A 20,890-nucleotide genomic window follows, 5' to 3' on the forward strand; every position below is an offset into this window, starting at 1 on the left:
TATGTTGACTAGAAACATTAATATGATGACGCTCTTCTTTTGATATGTCTTTCATTTACATTTTATTGTTAGTAGCTGATACAGCACTGTTTGCAGCTCCTCAGTATATGGTTATCCCGTGACAACAATGTTTTCATCATATTTATTATTCTACAAATGTATTTTTAAATGCACTGATGTGGTGTTTGCATGCTATGCAAGACGGCACATCATGGAATGTTTATAAGGAGCATCGAATAGGATTGTGATATTTGCACCTGGAAGAGTCGGACACGCAGATCCTGAAAAGAAGTAAAAACTCTCTAGCAAGGGCCGTCTTTACCCTGAGTTTAATCTTTACTTTTAGTGAAATGGTTTATGAAAAACCAGTAAGCTGCTCCAGGTGAGGCTCGAACTCACAACCTCGGCATGCCTCAATGCAAGTACTGCTGTATAAGTACCGCGCGCTAACCGATTGCGCCACTGGAGCTCACTGTTCTCATATCTCCCCAGTTGAGCCATCTAGAGCTGACCAAGGAGATACCGGCATTGCTCCCTTATTCACTGTGCAAGATCGACTCACATGCTAGCATGTTATCATGACTATTAAAAACTACAGTCCTAATGGAACAGATTTGATAATTCTGCTATATCATGTGCTCTGTCTATTGAACACCACATATATTTGCCAGTTCTGACACAGTCTAGGAGAAACTTATGATTATTTGTAATTAGCACATCGTAAGAATTTTCTAAAAAATGAAACATAGTCACCTAAGGCAGACGAGGTGGCCGAGTGGTTAAGGTGATGGACTGCTAATCCATTGTGCTCTGCACGCGTGGGTTCGAATCCCACCTTCGTCGGAACGCCATCAGACACTCTTTTGAAGGTGGGCATGTCTCGTAGTACAATTACACTCTCTTTCAAGACACAGCCATAATCCACTAGAAGGGCACCACTGACTATTCCATTTTGGCAATTATGTCAAATTAAGGGGTTTTGTGCTTAATTGAAATTAGATCTTTCATGAAGTGTCCAGAGGTTTGCCTTTCCCTCACTCCTGGCCTTCTAACTAACCCTGGTCGTAGTGGGCGTAGTGGGGCTCCGCGGAGCTACGCGGAGTGGGCGAGAAGCTACGCCCACTCCCGCACTCCGCGTAGCAACACTACGCACCTCCCTCCCGCTCTCCCCTACATACATTATTTAAGCAACTACCCTTAATAAAACTATTTTAAAGCACTTACCGTGTCCGGGGCTCGTCCGGGGCTCCCTCTTGGAATAGCGTCGTCCTGGATACCAATGCGCATGCGCGGGCGGCCGCGCATGCGCATTTCTCCCGAGAAATGCGCATGCGCGGGAGGCCGCGCATGCGCATTGGTATCCAGGAAGGGACGCTATTCCAAGAGGGAGCCCCGGAAGAGCCCCGGACATGGTAAGTGCTTTAAAAATTGTTTTATTAAGGTTAGTTGCTTAAATAATGTATGTAGGGGAGGGCGGGAGGGAGGCGGGTGGCGGCCGAATCGGCTACGCACACGGAGTGGGCGTAGTGTTGCCGGCTACGCTGTCTACGCAAAATGCGTAGAAGGCAACACTACGCCTACTCCGTGGGCGTAGCCGATTCGGACGCCCAGGGTTACTTCTAACCAGTTTGGATAGATAGACTGATAAGAAAGCAGCTCTTACTCCTAAAGTTTCAGCCATCTCAAGTGTATGACTGTTGACATATGTCTGCCCCACAGAGACAGATCACTTCTAATAAGTGAGTTCTCTATCTGTCTCTGATTGTGGACATACTAACTAGAGCTATCAGTATGGTCATAAATGTGAATACTCTTATGTTCTTAAATCAAAATGGAGTTTTTCCTACTTCCAAGAAAAGTGTCTTAAGCATGCTCTTCAATTTGTGCACGCATGTAGACATTCAAATGCAACTGCATTTCCATACAGAGTCTCAAAATCATAGATATCTTCATACCGCAGTAAGAATACATGAAGCGATTTACATACTGCAGGCAGGCTGGCCTTGTAGCTCAGTGGCAGAGCACTGGACTTGTAAACCAGGGGTCATGAGTTCAAGCCTCATCAGGGCCTTTTTATATGTGAGTTTCTGTATGTTGTTTCCAAGTCATTCTTTCTAGGAGTCACACCTTGTCTTAAGTTTGCTTATTGACAAGCTTCCCTTTCCTGCTTTCATCGTATCAAGAAGACTTCATGAAAACCATTGAACCATAAACTATCGCCTCACCCCTTCCGATCGCCTGACAAACGCCATTCTCACCCTGCCGGGCAAAGCCAAATAAGCCATGCATATTTGAAGTTCCTTTGAAAGTCAGAGCGAGGACTATGACCTCTGTTCCGACTGAGTCTGCATCCACAGAAAGGATGAAATAAGGATCTAGAAATTTCACCAAGGAGATGTGAACTTCATCCCCCTTAAAATACTTTTCCTCCCAGATGCCCCGGCTCTTAGTCAAATGAGGTTAATCTTCAAAACCCCACCCCCACTAACCCTAAATATCCGACTCTCCTGCTGTCCATTCAAATGATACAAGGTATCTTGTACATAGAGAGAATGTGAGAAAAAGCAGAATCGCTTCATAGATTTGGTGACCTTGGATGGGTGGGCTGGATAAAGAAGTGAACCTGATTTCGGGAAAAGGAGTATCGTGATGGGGATGAGGAAAAGAGAACATGGACCACATTCACAAGTTAGAGAAATAAATATATTAGGTTGAATGGTTTTAAAAAGGTAACTTTGAGCATGAATTGTTTTTTTAAACTGCAAAGAATAAAAAAAATCAATGTGGGATTGGAGGCACAATCTGAGCAGAAAGCACCATAAGCTGCTATGGTGCAACTCTTATGTTGACTAGAAACATTAATATGATGACGCTCTTCTTTTGATATGTCTTTCATTTACATTTTATTGTTAGTAGCTGATACAGCACTGTTTGCAGCTCCTCAGTATATGGTTATCCCGTGACAACAATGTTTTCATCATATTTATTATTCTACAAATGTATTTTTAAATGCACTGATGTGGTGTTTGCATGCTATGCAAAACGGCACATCATGGAATGTTTATAAGGAGCATCGAATAGGATTGTGATATTTGCACCTAGAAGAGTCGGACACGCAGATCCTGAAAAGAAGTAAAAACTCTCTAGCAAGGGCCGTCTTTACCCTGAGTTTAATCTTTACTTTTAGTGAAATGGTTTATGAAAAACCAGTAAGCTGCTCCAGGTGAGGCTCGAACTCACAACCTCGGCATGCCTCAATGCAAGTACTGCTGTATAAGTACCGCGCGCTAACCGATAGCGCCACTGGATCTCACTGTTCTCATATCTCCCCAGTTGAGCCATCTAGAGCTGACCAAGGGGATACTGGCACTGCTCCCTTATTCACTGTGCAAGATCGACTCACATGCTAGCATGTTATCATGACTATTAAAAACTACAGTCCTAATGGAACAGATTTGATAATTCTGCTATATCATGTGCTCTGTCTATTGAACACCACATATATTTGCCAGTTCTGACACAGTCTAGGAGAAACTTATGATTATTTGTAATTAGCACATCGTAAGAATTTCCTAAAAAATGAAACATAGTCACCTAAGGCAGACGAGGTGGCCGAGTGGTTAAGGCGATGGACTGCTAATCCATTGTGCTCTGCACGCGTGGGTTTGAATCCCACCTTCGTCGGAACGCCATCAGACACTCTTTTGAAGGTGGGCATGTCTCGTAGTACAATTACACTCTCTTTTAAGACACAGCCATAATCCACTAGAAGGGCCCAACTGACTATTCCATTTTGGCAATTATGTCAAATTAAGGGGTTTTGTGCTTAATTGAAATTAGATCTTTCATGAAGTGTCCAGAGGATTGCCTTTCCCTCACTCCTGGCCTTCTAACTAACCCTGGTCGTAGTGGGCGTAGTGGGGCTCCGCGGAGCTACGCGGAGTGGGCGAGAAGCTACGCCCACTCCCGCACTCCGCGTAGCCCCACTACGCACCTCCCTCCCGCTCTCCCCTACATACATTATTTAAGCAACTACCCTTAATAAAACAATTTTAAAGCACTTACCGTGTCCGGGGCTCGTCCGGGGCTCCCTCTTGGAATAGCGTCGTCCTGGATACCAATGCGCATGCGCGGGCGGCCGCGCATGCGCATTTCTCCCGAGAAATGCGCATGCGCGGGAGGCCGCGCATGCGCATTGGTATCCAGGAAGGGACGCTATTCCAAGAGGGAGCCCCGGAAGAGCCCCGGACATGGTAAGTGCTTTAAAAATTGTTTTATTAAGGTTAGTTGCTTAAATAATGTATGTAGGGGAGGGCGGGAGGGAGGCGGGTGGCGGCCGAATCGGCTACTCACACGGAGTGGGCGTAGTGTTGCCGGCTACGCTGTCTACGCAAAATGCGTAGAAGGCAACACTACGCCTACTCCGTGGGCGTAGCCGATTCGGACGCCCAGGGTTACTTCTAACCAGTTTGGATAGATAGACTGATAAGAAAGCAGCTCTTACTCCTAAAGTTTCAGCCATCTCAAGTGTATGACTGTTGACATATGTCTGCCCCACAGAGAGAGATCACTTCTAATAAGTGAGTTCTCTATCTGTCACTGATTGTGGACATACTAACTAGAGCTATCAGTATGGTCATAAATGTGAATACTCTTATGTTCTCAAATCAAAATGGAGTTTTTCCTACTTCCAAGAAAAGTGTCTTAAGCATGCTCTTCAATTTGTGCACGCATGTAGACATTCAAATGCAACTGCATTTCCATACAGAGTCTCAAAATCATAGATATCTTCATACCGCAGTAAGAATACATGAAGCGATTTACATACTACAGGCAGGCTGGCCTTGTAGCTCAGTGGCAGAGTACTGGTCTTGTAAACCAGGGGTCATGAGTTCAAGCCTCATCAGGGCCTTTTTATATGTGAGTTTCTGTATGTTGTTTCCAAGTCATTCTTTCTAGGAGTCACACCTTGTCTTAAGTTTGCTTATTGACAAGCTTCCCTTTCCTGCTTTCATCGTATCAAGAAGACTTCATGAAAACCATTGAACCATAAACTATCGCCTCACCCCTTCCGATCGCCTGACAAACGCCATTCTCACCCCGCCGGGCAAAGCCAAATAAGCCATGCATATTTGAAGTTCCTTTGAAAGTCAGAGCGAGGACTATGACCTCTGTTCCGACTGAGTCTGCATCCACAGAAAGGATGAAATAAGGATCTAGAAATTTCACCAAGGAGATGTGAACTTCATCCCCCTTAAAATACTTTTCCTCCCAGATGCCCCGGCTCTTAGTCAAATGAGGTTAATCTTCAAAACCCCACCCCCACTAACCATAAATATCCGACTCTCCTGCTGTCCATTCAAATGATACAAGGTATCTTGTACATAGAGAGAATGTGAGAAAAAGCAGAATCGCTTCATAGATTTGGTGACCTTGGATGGGTGGGCTGGATAAAGAAGTGAACCTGATTTCGGGAAAAGGAGTATCGTGATGGGGATGAGGAAAAGAGAACATGGACCACATTCACAAGTTAGAGAAATAAATATATTAGGTTGAATGGTTTTAAAAAGGTAACTTTGAGCATGAATTGTTTTTTTAAACTGCAAAGAATAAAAAAAATCAATGTGGGATTGGAGGCACAATCTGAGCAGAAAGCACCATAAGCTGCTATGGTGCAACTCTTATGTTGACTAGAAACATTAATATGATGACGCTCTTCTTTTGATATGTCTTTCATTTACATTTTATTGTTAGTAGCTGATACAGCACTGTTTGCAGCTCCTCAGTATATGGTTATCCCGTGACAACAATGTTTTCATCATATTTATTATTCTACAAATGTATTTTTAAATGCACTGATGTGGTGTTTGCATGCTATGCAAGACGGCACATCATGGAATGTTTATAAGGAGCATCGAATAGGATTGTGATATTTGCACCTGGAAGAGTCGGACACGCAGATCCTGAAAAGAAGTAAAAACTCTCTAGCAAGGGCCGTCTTTACCCTGAGTTTAATCTTTACTTTTAGTGAAATGGTTTATGAAAAACCAGTAAGCTGCTCCAGGTGAGGCTCAAACTCACAACCTCGGCATGCCTCAATGCAAGTACTGCTGTATAAGTACCGCGCGCTAACCGATTGCGCCACTGGAGCTCACTGTTCTCATATCTCCCCAGTTGAGCCATCTAGAGCTGACCAAGGAGATACTGGCATTGCTCCCTTATTCACTGTGCAAGATCGACTCACATGCTAGCATGTTATCATGACTATTAAAAACTACAGTCCTAATGGAACAGATTTGATAATTCTGCTATATCATGTGCTCTGTCTATTGAACACCACATATATTTGCCAGTTCTGACACAGTCTAGGAGAAACTTATGATTATTTGTAATTAGCACATCGTAAGAATTTTCTAAAAAATGAAACATAGTCACCTAAGGCAGACGAGGTGGCCGAGTGGTTAAGGTGATGGACTGCTAATCCATTGTGCTCTGCACGCGTGGGTTCGAATCCCACCTTCGTCGGAACGCCATCAGACACTCTTTTGAAGGTGGGCATGTCTCGTAGTACAATTACACTCTCTTTCAAGACACAGCCATAATCCACTAGAAGGGCACCACTGACTATTCCATTTTGGCAATTATGTCAAATTAAGGGGTTTTGTGCTTAATTGAAATTAGATCTTTCATGAAGTGTCCAGAGGTTTGCCTTTCCCTCACTCCTGGCCTTCTAACTAACCCTGGTCGTAGTGGGCGTAGTGGGGCTCCGCGGAGCTACGCGGAGTGGGCGAGAAGCTACGCCCACTCCCGCACTCCGCGTAGCAACACTACGCACCTCCCTCCCGCTCTCCCCTACATACATTATTTAAGCAACTACCCTTAATAAAACAATTTTAAAGCACTTACCGTGTCCGGGGCTCGTCCGGGGCTCCCTCTTGGAATAGCGTCGTCCTGGATACCAATGCGCATGCGCGGGCGGCCGCGCATGCGCATTTCTCCCGAGAAATGCGCATGCGCGGGAGGCCGCGCATGCGCATTGGTATCCAGGAAGGGACGCTATTCCAAGAGGGAGCCCCGGAAGAGCCCCGGACATGGTAAGTGCTTTAAAAATTGTTTTATTAAGGTTAGTTGCTTAAATAATGTATGTAGGGGAGGGCGGGAGGGAGGCGGGTGGCGGCCGAATCGGCTACGCACACGGAGTGGGCATAGTGTTGCCGGCTACGCTGTCTACGCAAAATGCGTAGAAGGCAACACTACGCCTACTCCGTGGGCGTAGCCGATTCGGACGCCCAGGGTTACTTCTAACCAGTTTGGATAGATAGACTGATAAGAAAGCAGCTCTTACTCCTAAAGTTTCAGCCATCTCAAGTGTATGACTGTTGACATATGTCTGCCCCACAGAGACAGATCACTTCTAATAAGTGAGTTCTCTATCTGTCTCTGATTGTGGACATACTAACTAGAGCTATCAGTATGGTCATAAATGTGAATACTCTTATGTTCTCAAATCAAAATGGAGTTTTTCCTACTTCCAATAAAAGTGTCTTAAGCATGCTCTTCAATTTGTGCACGCATGTAGACATTCAAATGCAACTGCATTTCCATACAGAGTCTCAAAATCATAGATATCTTCATACCGCAGTAAGAATACATGAAGCGATTTACATACTGCAGGCAGGCTGGCCTTGTAGCTCAGTGGCAGAGCACTGGACTTGTAAACCAGGGGTCATGAGTTCAAGCCTCATCAGGGCCTTTATATATGTGAGTTTCTGTATGTTGTTTGCAAGTCATTCTTTCTAGGAGTCACACCTTGTCTTAAGTTTGCTTATTGACAAGCTTCCCTTTCCTGCTTTCATCGTATCAAGAAGACTTCATGAAAACCATTGAACCATAAACTATCGCCTCACCCCTTCCGATCGCCTGACAAACGCCATTCTCACCCCGCCGGGCAAAGCCAAATAAGCCATGCATATTTGAAGTTCCTTTGAAAGTCAGAGCGAGGACTATGACCTCTGTTCCGACTGAGTCTGCATCCACAGAAAGGATGAAATAAGGATCTAGAAATTTCACCAAGGAGATGTGAACTTCATCCCCCTTAAAATACTTTTCCTCCCAGATGCCCCGGCTCTTAGTCAAATGAGGTTAATCTTCAAAACCCCACCCCCACTAACCATAAATATCCGACTCTCCTGCTGTCCATTCAAATGATACAAGGTATCTTGTACATAGAGAGAATGTGAGAAAAAGCAGAATCGCTTCATAGATTTGGTGACCTTGGATGGGTGGGCTGGATAAAGAAGTGAACCTGATTTCGGGAAAAGGAGTATCGTGATGGGGATGAGGAAAAGAGAACATGGACCACATTCACAAGTTAGAGAAATAAATATATTAGGTTGAATGGTTTTAAAAAGGTAACTTTGAGCATGAATTGTTTTTTTAAACTGCAAAGAATAAAAAAAATCAATGTGGGATTGGAGGCACAATCTGAGCAGAAAGCACCATAAGCTGCTATGGTGCAACTCTTATGTTGACTAGAAACATTAATATGATGACGCTCTTCTTTTGATATGTCTTTCATTTACATTTTATTGTTAGTAACTGATACAGCACTGTTTGCAGCTCCTCAGTATATGGTTATCCCGTGACAACAATGTTTTCATCATATTTATTATTCTACAAATGTATTTTTAAATGCACTGATGTGGTGTTTGCATGCTATGCAAGACGGCACATCATGGAATGTTTATAAGGAGCATCGAATAGGATTGTGATATTTGCACCTAGAAGAGTCGGACACGCAGATCCTGAAAAGAAGTAAAAACTCTCTAGCAAGGGCCGTCTTTACCCTGAGTTTAATCTTTACTTTTAGTGAAATGGTTTATGAAAAACCAGTAAGCTGCTCCAGGTGAGGATCGAACTCACAACCTCGGCATGCCTCAATGCAAGTACTGCTGTATAAGTTCCGCGCGCTAACCGATAGCGCCACTGGAGCTCACTGTTCTCATATCTCCCCAGTTGAGCCATCTAGAGCTGACCAAGGAGATACTGGCACTGCTCCCTTATTCACTGTGCAAGATCGACTCACATGCTAGCATGTTATCATGACTATTAAAAACTACAGTCCTAATGGAACAGATTTGATAATTCTGCTATATCATGTGCTCTGTCTATTGAACACCACATATATTTGCCAGTTCTGACACAGTCTAGGAGAAACTTATGATTATTTGTAATTAGCACATCGTAAGAATCTCCTAAAAATTGAAACATAGTCACCTAAGGCAGACGAGGTGGCCGAGTGGTTAAGGCGATGGACTGCTAATCCATTGTGCTCTGCACGCATGGGTTCGAATCCCACCTTCGTCGGAACGCCATCAGACACTCTTTTGAAGGTGGGCATGTCTCGTAGTACAATTACACTCTCTTTCAAGACACAGCCATAATCCACTAGAAGGGCCTAACTGACTATTCCATTTTGGCAATTATGTCAAATTAAGGGAAGTGTTTTGTGCTTAATTGAAATTAGATCTTTCATGAAGTGTCCAGAGGATTGCCTTTCCCTCACTCCTGGCCTTCTAACTAACCCTGGTCGTAGTGGGCGTAGTGGGGCTCCGCGGAGCTACGCGGAGCTACGCGGAGTGGGCGAGAAGCTACGCCCACTCCCGCACTCCGCGTAGCCCCACTACGCACCTCCCTCCCGCTCTCCCCTACATACATTATTTAAGCAACTACCCTTAATAAAACAATTTTAAAGCACTTACCGTGTCCGGGGCTCGTCCGGGGCTCCCTCTTGGAATAGCGTCGTCCTGGATACCAATGCGCATGCGCGGGAGGCCGCGCATGCGCATTGGTATCCAGGAAGGGACGCTATTCCAAGAGGGAGCCCCGGAAGAGCCCCGGACATGGTAAGTGCTTTAAAAATTGTTTTATTAAGGTTAGTTGCTTAAATAATGTATGTAGGGGAGGGCGGGAGGGAGGCGGGTGGCGGCCGAATCGGCTACGCACACGGAGTGGGCGTAGTGTTGCCGGCTACGCTGTCTACGCAAAATGCGTAGAAGGCAACACTACGCCTACTCCGTGGGCGTAGCCGATTCGGACGCCCAGGGTTACTTCTAACCAGTTTGGATAGATAGACTGATAAGAAAGCAGCTCTTACTCCTAAAGTTTCAGCCATCTCAAGTGTATGACTGTTGACATATGTCTGCCCCACAGAGACAGATCACTTCTAATAAGTGAGTTCTCTATCTGTCACTGATTGTGGACATACTAACTAGAGCTATCAGTATGGTCATAAATGTGAATACTCTTATGTTCTCAAATCAAAATGGAGTTTTTCCTACTTCCAAGAAAAGTGTCTTAAGCATGCTCTTCAATTTGTGCACGCATGTAGACATTCAAATGCAACTGCATTTCCATACAGAGTCTCAAAATCATAGATATCTTCATACCGCAGTAAGAATACATGAAGCGATTTACATACTGCAGGCAGGCTGGCCTTGTAGCTCAGTGGCAGAGCACTGGTCTTGTAAACCAGGGGTCATGAGTTCAAGCCTCATCAGGGCCTTTTTTATATGTGAGTTTCTGTATGTTGTTTCCAAGTCATTCTTTCTAGGAGTCACACCTTGTCTTAAGTTTGCTTATTGACAAGCTTCCCTTTCCTGCTTTCATCGTATCAAGAAGACTTCATGAAAACCATTTAACCATAAACTATCGCCTCACCCCTTCCGATCGCCTGACGAACGCCATTCTCACCCCGCCGGGCAAGCCCTGCCGGGCAAAGCCAAATAAGCCATGCATATTTGAAGTTCCTTTGAAAGTCAGAGCGAGGACTATGACCTCTGTTCCGACTGAGTCTGCATCCACAGAAAGGATGAAATAAGGATCTAGAAATTTCACCAAGGAGATGTGAACTTCATCCCCCTTAAAATACTTTTCCTCCCAGATGCCCCGGCTCTTAGTCAAATGAGGTTAATCTTCAAAACCCCACCCCCACTAACCATAAATATCCGACTCTCCTGCTGTCCATTCAAATGATACAAGGTATCTTGTACATATGTGGTAAATAAATAATTAAATACCGGATCTATTTTTCAGGATATACAATAACAGATAGCTCAATAAATAAGAGTCAAGATTCGAGGTAGCTGGAGTTTGCAGGTTTTAATACAGCATAAAGGACAGGAACAGGACAACCTGCACGGGAATAGGATGGCAGGGCCCGGCAGCTGCCGGGGCAGGATCTGGGATGAGCGCGCTAACTTTAATAACAGCGTATAACATATATATACTAAAACAATTGCATTGCAGTAAATACAGTAGGCGTAGCAGTGGGCGGAGTTTGTAGCAGTCGCGAAAGATAAGGCAGAAAGTAGGTGTAACAAGAGGCGTGTACAGGGCGTATACATAGACATGTGATGTAAACGTAACAGAATATGTCATAAATGGGGCGGAAACATGGAGGGGGCTACCTAAGGAGCCGGGACCTCTGACCTAGTGGTGCGCGCAAGCTGGCAATGACGTGTTACTAGGGAGAACTGGGGGCTATGACTTCTGCGCTAGAAGAGGAGACTAAAGTCTGGAGAGTCAGAGCGACATGTACCTAAACACTATCTAGTATCTGATGTTTAGAGAACATGTTGATAGAATCCAAAAGTTATCAGGGCAAAGGCTAACAGACTCTAAGACTGGTGCATGCTTTATTCTACATGTAGTGCGTGTTGAGGAATATTAAATGACCATTAATACAGTATTTCTCTTACATGGAGACGTAAAGGCTAGACGATGACTGAAACTATTGATGCGATTCAGTAGCTTAGGAATGCAGAGAAGGAGGGCTGGACTGATAACTAGAATCATAACATACTCTTGGCAGACTGGCAGACAGAGCCAGGCCGAGCCGGGCACTGTGAGGCAGGAAGTAAGTGAAGGGTCAGGGATGCAGGTGGGGGCTGTATCGCTCCTCAGCGAGGGTTCAGGAGACAGGAGCTGAATCTGGTGTCCAGGCCCTTTTGAGGCCTAGAAACGGGGACTTTTACTGAATTAACGTGCACACTGTGAAACGTGGCAACATAACTTTACATAGGCCTAATACTCGTAGCTTTCACGAGAACTGGAAACTGGCATACTAGAGTTGGACACGACTAGAATTGCGTCTTTAATCGATCATAAGGGAATACATATGCATATTAATCACGCACATATAACATAAGATGGGGAACACGTAGGGACACAGAACATGGCAAAATTTACTTTTCCACATTCCCTCCTTGTCACTACGTTTCCATCAGGAAACATCAATATTCATGATACCATCTATCATTTCATACAGTATCATTTGCTCGTCTCGAATTGTCTTGGAACGGGACTTAGGACGGGGACTTGGAATACAGGATGTAGCACAAATGCCGCAAATCACAGGGCCACATTGTAAACAGAGACAGCAACTGAAAATGATCATTACTGCTATACCTAGGAATGACAATACTTTCCATCCCCAGGCAGAAATTATACTCCAGAGCCAACCGGACCAAGTCCAGGTGCCTGGATTCTGGTGTAACTGATGGGCAATTTTATGAAGTCTGGTTATAGCTGAATAAACAGACGGCGCGTTATTAGGAATGAAAATGCAGCAACTAGATCCGATGACTCTACATGCTCCTCCTCTATCGGCCAGTATGACGTCAAGAACGAGACGATTTTGGAGCACGACAAATCTCATAGCAGATTGCTCTTCGGTTAAGTTACCTAGAGCAGAAGTAGTCTCATTCACTACTGCTTCAAGGGTTCTGGTTAACCTACGGATTAGCTTACTATTCTGGACAGGGCCTATAAAGAAGAAGAATCCTTTATTGAAATCTTGATACTGTTCTAGAGCAGTTTCAGTTTGATCGACAATCGGGGACTCGATCTCCCTTCTATGTCTAATGTGTACTAGATGTGTGTTTCTATGATAATCGGATGGGGCTAGAAAAACTGGTGGCAGTAGGAAGGCAATGTAACAGGTTCCATCCCAATCGAGGGGCAGACGAACATATGCGGTCTGACCACAAACAAAATATGAATGACGTGAGGCTTTGAAAATAGATTTCCCACTGTCACTATACTTGACAATAGTAGTACAATCACTATGTCCTACATGTGCGGAACCATTCTTTCGGACACATAATTCGCCTTTGACTGGTAGTACTGAAATAGCAGGTAAGTCTGGAGTTGTATCAGACTGAACATTCAGGACCATAAAATTCGAAGAATAATTACCTAAATTATAAACTTCATTTTCTAGATCTAACCCGGTTCTATGGGTGAGACCTTGCTTGTCTGGAAAACATGTACTATTCAGAAGGGACATATCAGTTGAGGATGACGTTAACGTGGACCATGCTCCACACGAACCATTATGTGAAAACGGATAAGGAAAGAGTGGCAGAACTCCCTTCGGTGTCTGGAAAGGGGGGAGTCGACCACACACCCAACAATTAGTGGCATTGCTGGTCTGGTGTGAATAGTGCAGCATTCTGATAAACGTGTTATTTCTCATAGCAAGACGATAGGATAGCTCGTGAGGAGGCAGATCACTAAATGTGTGCTCTACTGTAGCATTAGAAGACTTATTTACATGAGAAATTGAAAAACATAAATGCAATGCATAACTTGTGCAGGTAACCATCAAACTCAAAAACATAAGAAAACATAGAATAACGATACATCTGATAGAGTTTTGACTAACTCTCTCACTATGGGGGTCTATCTCATACATGTCAGAAACCTGTCTAACCTCTTCACCCGAGGGGGACTTAGACAATTAAACTGGCTGACTTATTTTACTAGACCGGAGCTTCTGTTTATACTCCTGATGCGGAGTTTCCTCTAACAGGGGAGGTTTGGAATCAAAGTTTGTAGCGGGACAGTCCTTGAGAATAGGGCAGTTTTTAAAGTTCTGGCAGTCCTTAGAAATGGAACAGTCCAATGTTTTTATGCGACATCCATGGAATTTCTTGACGTGAGACAGGTGCACCCAGCCCTTGCGGCCTTCCAGCTTCACGGCCGTGCGGGTGGTCAGAAGGACAAGTTGAGGCTGTCTCCAGCGGGGCTCCAGCGGACTTGAACGATCAAAATTCCGGACAAGAACCAGATTTCCTGGAATGATTTCATGCGGTTTCACCTCGGTATTGTCTGGAAATGCGGCGGCAACCTGTGAACGACAAGAGTGTAGGGCAGACATCAAGGAAGCTAGGTAATCTGTCAGCATATTACTGGAAACATCTGTAATACTTCGGGGTCTAGGTGTACCCCACATGTTCGGGGGGCGGCCGAATACGACCTCATAAGGGGACAGACCTGATCTGGAATGTGCGACCATGCGCATATAGAATAGGGCGACTGGCAGAGCTACTAGCCAGTCTACACCTTTCTCTTTACAGACTTTGGCGATGCGGATTTTTAGAGTCTGATTATGTCTCTCTACGAGACCTGCTGCTTCAGGATGGCGTACACAATGAAACTTCCACTGGTACCCTAACAAAAGGGAAACATGCTTCATGAGTTCAGAGGAGAATGGCTGGCCGTTATCAGAATACACGACCCTAGGGAGTCCATAACGGGGGAAGAATTCACGAACCAACTGCTTGGCAGTGGTCGCTGCTGTGTAATCTGGAACTGGATATGCTTCTGTCCACCTGGACAAAGCGCATACAACTACAAGGACATACTTGAAACCTCGACATCGCTCCATCTGAATATAATCCATCTGGAGGACCTCAAAAGGGTGGTCAGGAGGCTGGAATCCCCCTTGTTCCACCGGGACACTTTTACCTGGATTGAACTGACAACATATCATACAGGTACGGACTTTCTGCTTGGCTGCAGCTCGTAAATGCTTGTTGAACCAAATGTTCTGGATACTGTCTAACATGGCTTTTTTCTCCTAAATGTGCAGGACTATGTGCGGTATTAATAATGACTTGAACCATTGAGTCGGGGAGAAACCATGTGGCTTTTCCCTTCGTCAACCATCCCTGATCTGTCTGGACCCCTCCTTGTTCGGACCATTTCTTGATTTCATCGGGAGTAGCATGTGACTGGATATCTATGACATCTTGAGTGGGGTCCTTAACTGTCATACATGTAGTCGGATCTGGAGTGTGTGTCAGTGTCATGTTAACTGGAATGTCTGGAGTCTGGGCTGTAAGCTTGGCTGTTCGGTCTGCTAGATCGTTACCTTGGGAAATGATGTCAGTGACTTTCGTATGTGCTTTGCACTTCATAATAGCGATAGCTGTCGGTAAATGTATTGCATCTAACAGAGCTTGAATGAGGAGACCATGCTGAATCTTGGTTCCATGAGAAGTCATAAAACCTCTTTCTTGCCAGAGCACTCCAAAGTCGTGTACGACTCCGAATGCATAACGTGAATCTGTGTAAATATTAACTTTCAGGTTCTTGGCACGTATGCAGGCTTGGGTCAGAGCGACTAGCTCTGCTGCTTGAGCGGACAGAGTATCAATACGGTGTGTCTCTATAACTTCAGTGTCAGTAGTCACTGCATACGCGGCTACTAGTTCTCCTGTACTTGTTCTCATACATGAACCATCCACATAAAGTGTCAGGTCGGGATCTGGTAATGGAATATCTGTCAGGTCTTGTCTTGGCTTCGTCATGGTGTTAACTACTTCCACACAGTCATGTGTGGCAGGGTTGGAAGTAACTGACGGTAACAGTGTAGCAGGATTTAGAACGTTGCAGCGTCTGATTTCTACGTGTGGCTGGAACAGTGTCAATTCATAACCTGTTAAACGTGCAATAGTCAAGTGCTGGGTCTGTGTTCGGTTTAAAAGAACTTCCACGGAGTGTGGAACTTGTACTGTCAGGGAATGCCCTAATACTATGGAATCACTTTGTCTGATAGCTAGTGCTGTGGCTGCAACTGACTTGAGGCACGCAGGCAGAGCCTGGGCCACTGGATCTAGTGTGCTTGAAAAATAAGCACAGGGCTTGTATTGTCCTGCTTGATCTTGTGTGAGAACAGATAATGCTGTACCTTCACATTCTGTGACAAAAAGTGTAAAAGGCCTACTGTAGTTCGGTGTTGCTAGAACAGGAGCTTGACATAAGGCTTTCTTTAATTCATTAAAAGCAAGTGTATGTTCAGATGTCCAAGGGAGGACAGTTGATACGGCTGCCTCCTGTGTCGTTAACTGTATCAGTGGCTTGGCTAGGAATGCATACTGAGGAATCCATTGTCGGCAATAAGAAGTGAGGCCGATAAAAGCTCGTACCTCCTTCTGGGTCTTGGGCTGAGGAAGACTCGCTATTAACTGGATACGGTCAGGTGTCAACTGCCTACCCCTCTTGGACAGTAAGTGGCCTAAATAGATCACTTGCTCGACACAGAATTGAAGCTTCGAAGGGGACACCTTGTGCCCCATCTCGGCTAAGAAATACAGAACTGTAAGTGACGCACGCTCGCAGTCACGTTCAGAACGGGCTGTGATCAGTAGATCATCAACATACTGGAGCAGGGCAGTGTCAGTTGGCATGTGAATATTGTCTAGTTGTCTTTTAAGTGCTTGACTGTAAATGCTAGGACTTTCTGTGAAACCTTGAGGAGCTCGTGTAAATTTATAGCTCCTTCCATTTAAACAGAATCCGAAAAGGAACTGGCTGTCTGGATGAATGGGAACACTGAAAAATGCGTTCTTGAGGTCTATGACTGTGAAAAACGTAGCCTCAGAATCAATGGCTGTCAATAAAGATGAAATATCTGGAACAACTGGGTACTGGGGAATGATACATTTATTAAGTTCTCGAAGGTCAATCACTAATCGATATACTGGAGGTGCATTTGGATCAGTACGTTTCATGACTGGAATGATAGGAGAATTACATACATTGGAGTCAGTTTCTACAACCACTCCTTGAGCAATGAGCTCGTCAATAATTTTGGATAAGGCTGCTACAGCCTCAGGTGGCAATCTGTACTGTCTGATTCGTGGTAACACTACACCTGGTTTCAGAGTCACACGATGGGGTGTGATTTGCATAAAACCAACATCAGTTGGACCTTGTGCCCATAGATGCTGCGGGACATTCAGTAATCTTGGATCAAAATCACGTAATACATAGTGACCCTTAAAGTCACGTAAAAACAAACGTATTCCTTCTGGAGAGCAGCAAATAACTGCACCTAATTCTTTCAGTGTCTTAATGCCTAACAAATTTTCTGGACATGACTTCGTAAGTAGTAAATCAGTAGTACGGGACAATGGACCTACTTCTAGAGTAACTGGTTTGGAAATCTCGTTAACTATTGGCTTTCCTGAAAATCCAAGGGAAACATTTCTAGAGCCTGAGAGCGGATCCCCTGGAACCTCGGCATGACTGATGGTAGTCCTACTTGCCCCTGTATCAATCAGAAACTTTCTGTCTTTCCCTAATACTTGACTGTGAACATAGGGACCCTCTTGATCTACAGGTATCTCGATGAGAGGCAAGCCTACCTCCCTCTCTAGGCTGTTTCATGAATACTGCTGGTATTCTGGATACTCGGACTGTGCATACTGGTACATCTGCTGTGTAACATGCTGTGTTGCAGCTATAGGCTGCGGTACTGTAACTGTCTGTTGTGCATTCTGTGGTGTCTGAGAAGTCTGTGAAACTTGTTCTTGTCTAGGCGGACGTGGTCTTTCTTTAGTCTTACCGGTAGCTATGTTGTGTTTCAGAACTGCACACTCGTTTATAAAATGACCTGGCTGTTTACAGTAATTGCAGGTCCCTTTAACTGGAACTGCAGGATGACTGGCTTGATTCATACCCCTCTTCTGACTGTCTTGAGGAACAGATTGTGCAACTAATACTTTCATTTTCGTGTCTTTCATACGTTTCCTTTCATGATCTTGCTCTTCTCTGATTCTATTCTGGTGATACTGGAGCATCTGAAGCATTTGGGACGGAGTATTAGCTTGCCATGTACTTTCGACTTTCAAAACTCGATTTTTAACTTGTGGACTTGAATTCTCGACTAGTTTAGTAACAAAAAGATGAGGGTATGACTCACTACTCGTCTTCAATCCACTGTTGATGATAAAACATTTCTCAAATCTAGAATAAAAATCACTAGTATCTTCGTCTGGTTTCTGTTTACAGGCTGAGATTGCATCCCAGTCTTCCTTTTTCGTGGCTAGTAACCTTGGCAAAACTTGTATTAACAGCTCGGGCAATTCTTTACGTTTGTCTCCTAGACCGGTACCTGGTACTCGTATATTATCTTCAGCTTCCAGAGCTGCCCAATCTATCTTTTTCTCTCCCACCTCCCATTCTTTTTCTTTGAGTTTTTCATATATGCCCGCAGGCAACAGGACCTTTAACATTTTAATGATATCTGGATACGTGTATTCTCCCATACGGAGCATGTCTTTTAATTCACGGTGGAACCCTGCTGGATCTTTATCGTGACAGGGAATTAACTTTTTCATCTCTAAGAGTTCCATCTTTGTAATCGGGGTGTAAACAAATACTCGTTGCATTTCACCACCCTGTGTCCTAACTGGGTGTACTTCTCGTAACGGATGCTGTCTGTCTATGTAAAACGGTTTATTTTCGGGGGGTGAGACATGAACAAAATGCGGGTTCAGAAACGTTCTATATTTGTGGCGCTGTTCTAGAATGACACTAATTAAATCGGTACCTAGACCTTTCCATCTATACTGGAGTAACTCGTTCAGAACATCATGTAACGGACCTGGATCAGAATGCTGACCCTCATACAGTGTAATGAGGTGCTGGATCATATACATACCCACCAGTCGCTGCTCGGCTGGGGGCAGTTTCAGAAACATTTGTGCCACTATTTCGTCTGGAAAAGTGGTAGAATCAGTAGCCCATCGGACTGCTGATCGGGCTAGTTCTTGTTCATGCATAGTACTGAGTTCACTATAACCGATTCGTGATTTCAGAATGTGATCGGTAGCTTGAAATACTTGTTCTAGAGAACACTGTTCTGGTGCTGGAAGAGGAACAGTTTTCTTGGAGTCTAGACGTGAATGTCGGTCGGAGAGTCTAGTTCTACCTACATACGCTATTCTGGAAGTATTCTCGTCGTCTACCTCTTCGGTAGGAGAGTCGTCTTCTTTCTCGCTTACTTGTGCTGCTTTGCGTTTGTCGTGTAACCTTATTATTTCCTTACGAATTTTCTTGTACATGCTCTCTATACAACTGAGTGTCCTGTGTCTTCCCTCGGCTATATGATCACTCCATTTTGTCAGAACTCTCATTTCGGTCGGATCTTTAGTCGGATAATCTTGTTCCCTTATTAAACAATTAATTAGAAACTTTAATAGCATGAGCTGAATCTCAGCTTTCCTTTGAGACATGGCTTCGCCAATACTTTCTGGATCTGTTCCTGTACGGATGAAACGATATATTCTGTCTAGATCTTCTTTAATATTTGGTAGGGTGTCCAAATACTCGGTCACCCGTCTTTACACGTAATGAATATATAACCATACTATCATCACCTGGGACTGGGTCATAACGGCATTCGGTAAGAGCTCGCCTGATATCTGTAACGGACTGATGTTTGGGCGTACGCTGTAACGCACGTTCATGTAACTCGACTGATGTTACACGTTTGTGTGGCGGCGGGGTTCCCGGGGGTCCCCCTCCCGCGGCCCCTAAACTGGAATCGTCGACTGATGCTCTTCGTGCTGGCAGAGAGACCAGTTGTAGGAAGGTTGACCCCTGACTATGGTTGCCCCCAACTTTTTGCCTGGTGTTTTGCTGGTTTTCTGACTTAGTTGACCTGAGGCCCTGCTATTCAGGACCTCAGGCCCACTGCTCTCTCTGTAAAATGGATTCCATGTACCTTAGGTACATATCTAAATTGGATACTGAGCCACCTCATCAGTCCCTGTACAGTGTACCCTAGGTACCCAGGGCATAGGTGTACCCAGGGCCTACCAGGGGCTGCAGCATGTATTATGCCACCCCTGGCTGGCCATCCAAATCTGACACAACTGGCTGCTTGACAGCTGGGGCAATGTGGTGTAATCACCCTTTGCTTTAGATATAGTATACCTATATCTAACCCTAAAATGGACACACAGATCTCCTATCAGTCACTCCTATGGCAGGCCTTAACAATCCTGAAGGCAGAGTGCTTGGAATCGTGTGAGATGGTGCTCTGGCATGAGCTGAGCCTGTCTGCGGCTTTCGGGATCCATCCCTTAGCCGTTTCCATGATATCGCATACCATATACTCTTAAGTGCATTATAATCCTCGCGGTTATGTGCCAACTCTGGTATCGCTTTATCAAAACATGTCGAGTAAGGTGTCATACGAATTGGAATACTAACCCCTCGCCAATTCTGGCGACGGGGTTAGCATTCCACCCTTCTAGAGGGACACGACATGCCTGTAACCTATAACCCGGTTAAAAGTCAGACAGAGCCTTAGCATCCACAAAATGGATGCTGCCACCGAGACACAAGTCTGCCCTCCTGCTGCTGGGAGTCCTCCCAGAGCAGGAGATAAGGACAAAGGGTTTCCTGCCAGGGGCGGTGCCAGCACCGTCCCAGACAGGGTTTTGTGTATTGTAGGTAGGCAGGGCTTTAGAGGAAGGTGACTGCAAGTAGCACCCCGGTGCTCACTGTGCATAGGCCGGCTTGAACCAGTTCCAGGGTCACTCCAGACCCTGTGCTGGGGAAAAGCCCGCCAAGGAAGTGGGTGTAACCACCCCCCTCCTAGTCCCACCCATAGGGCAGGACTTAGTCGCGGGCCTGAGGTCCTGAATAGCAGGGCCTCAGGTCAACTAAGTCAGAAAACCAGCAAAACACCAGGCAAAAAGTTGGGGGCAACCATAGTCAGGGGTCAACCTTCCTACATAACCCCCCCCCA

The 20,890-nt window shown here is 44.9% G+C and overlaps 11 non-coding genes across 11 annotated transcripts; 8 read left to right on the forward strand and 3 right to left on the reverse strand.

Moving 5' to 3' along the window:
* Positions 1-374: 374 nt before the first annotated feature.
* TRNAI-UAU (transfer RNA isoleucine (anticodon UAU)) lies at positions 375-469 on the reverse strand. Its single transcript has 2 exons — positions 432-469; positions 375-410 (listed from the first exon to the last, which is right to left on the reverse strand). It is a non-coding gene; the product is annotated as a tRNA-Ile (tRNA).
* Positions 470-761: 292 nt separating this feature from the next.
* TRNAS-GCU (transfer RNA serine (anticodon GCU)) lies at positions 762-843 on the forward strand. Its single transcript has one exon. It is a non-coding gene; the product is annotated as a tRNA-Ser (tRNA).
* Positions 844-1,999: 1,156 nt separating this feature from the next.
* On the forward strand, positions 2,000-2,071 carry TRNAT-UGU (transfer RNA threonine (anticodon UGU)). Its single transcript has one exon. It is a non-coding gene; the product is annotated as a tRNA-Thr (tRNA).
* A 1,531-nt stretch (positions 2,072-3,602) lies between these two features.
* TRNAS-GCU (transfer RNA serine (anticodon GCU)) lies at positions 3,603-3,684 on the forward strand. The gene has a single exon. It is a non-coding gene; the product is annotated as a tRNA-Ser (tRNA).
* A 1,156-nt stretch (positions 3,685-4,840) lies between these two features.
* On the forward strand, positions 4,841-4,912 carry TRNAT-UGU (transfer RNA threonine (anticodon UGU)). The gene has a single exon. It is a non-coding gene; the product is annotated as a tRNA-Thr (tRNA).
* A 1,144-nt stretch (positions 4,913-6,056) lies between these two features.
* On the reverse strand, positions 6,057-6,151 carry TRNAI-UAU (transfer RNA isoleucine (anticodon UAU)). Its single transcript has 2 exons — positions 6,114-6,151; positions 6,057-6,092 (listed from the first exon to the last, which is right to left on the reverse strand). It is a non-coding gene; the product is annotated as a tRNA-Ile (tRNA).
* Positions 6,152-6,443: 292 nt separating this feature from the next.
* Positions 6,444-6,525, forward strand: TRNAS-GCU (transfer RNA serine (anticodon GCU)). The gene has a single exon. It is a non-coding gene; the product is annotated as a tRNA-Ser (tRNA).
* A 1,156-nt stretch (positions 6,526-7,681) lies between these two features.
* On the forward strand, positions 7,682-7,753 carry TRNAT-UGU (transfer RNA threonine (anticodon UGU)). Its single transcript has one exon. It is a non-coding gene; the product is annotated as a tRNA-Thr (tRNA).
* Positions 7,754-8,897: 1,144 nt separating this feature from the next.
* Positions 8,898-8,992, reverse strand: TRNAI-UAU (transfer RNA isoleucine (anticodon UAU)). The gene is made up of 2 exons: positions 8,955-8,992; positions 8,898-8,933 (listed from the first exon to the last, which is right to left on the reverse strand). It is a non-coding gene; the product is annotated as a tRNA-Ile (tRNA).
* A 292-nt stretch (positions 8,993-9,284) lies between these two features.
* Positions 9,285-9,366, forward strand: TRNAS-GCU (transfer RNA serine (anticodon GCU)). The gene has a single exon. It is a non-coding gene; the product is annotated as a tRNA-Ser (tRNA).
* A 1,126-nt stretch (positions 9,367-10,492) lies between these two features.
* Positions 10,493-10,564, forward strand: TRNAT-UGU (transfer RNA threonine (anticodon UGU)). The gene has a single exon. It is a non-coding gene; the product is annotated as a tRNA-Thr (tRNA).
* The last annotated feature ends 10,326 nt before the right edge of the window (positions 10,565-20,890 follow it).

This window comes from Lissotriton helveticus, chromosome 5_1 (assembly GCF_964261635.1).
Source record: "Lissotriton helveticus chromosome 5_1, aLisHel1.1, whole genome shotgun sequence".
NCBI lineage: Eukaryota > Metazoa > Chordata > Amphibia > Caudata > Salamandridae > Lissotriton > Lissotriton helveticus.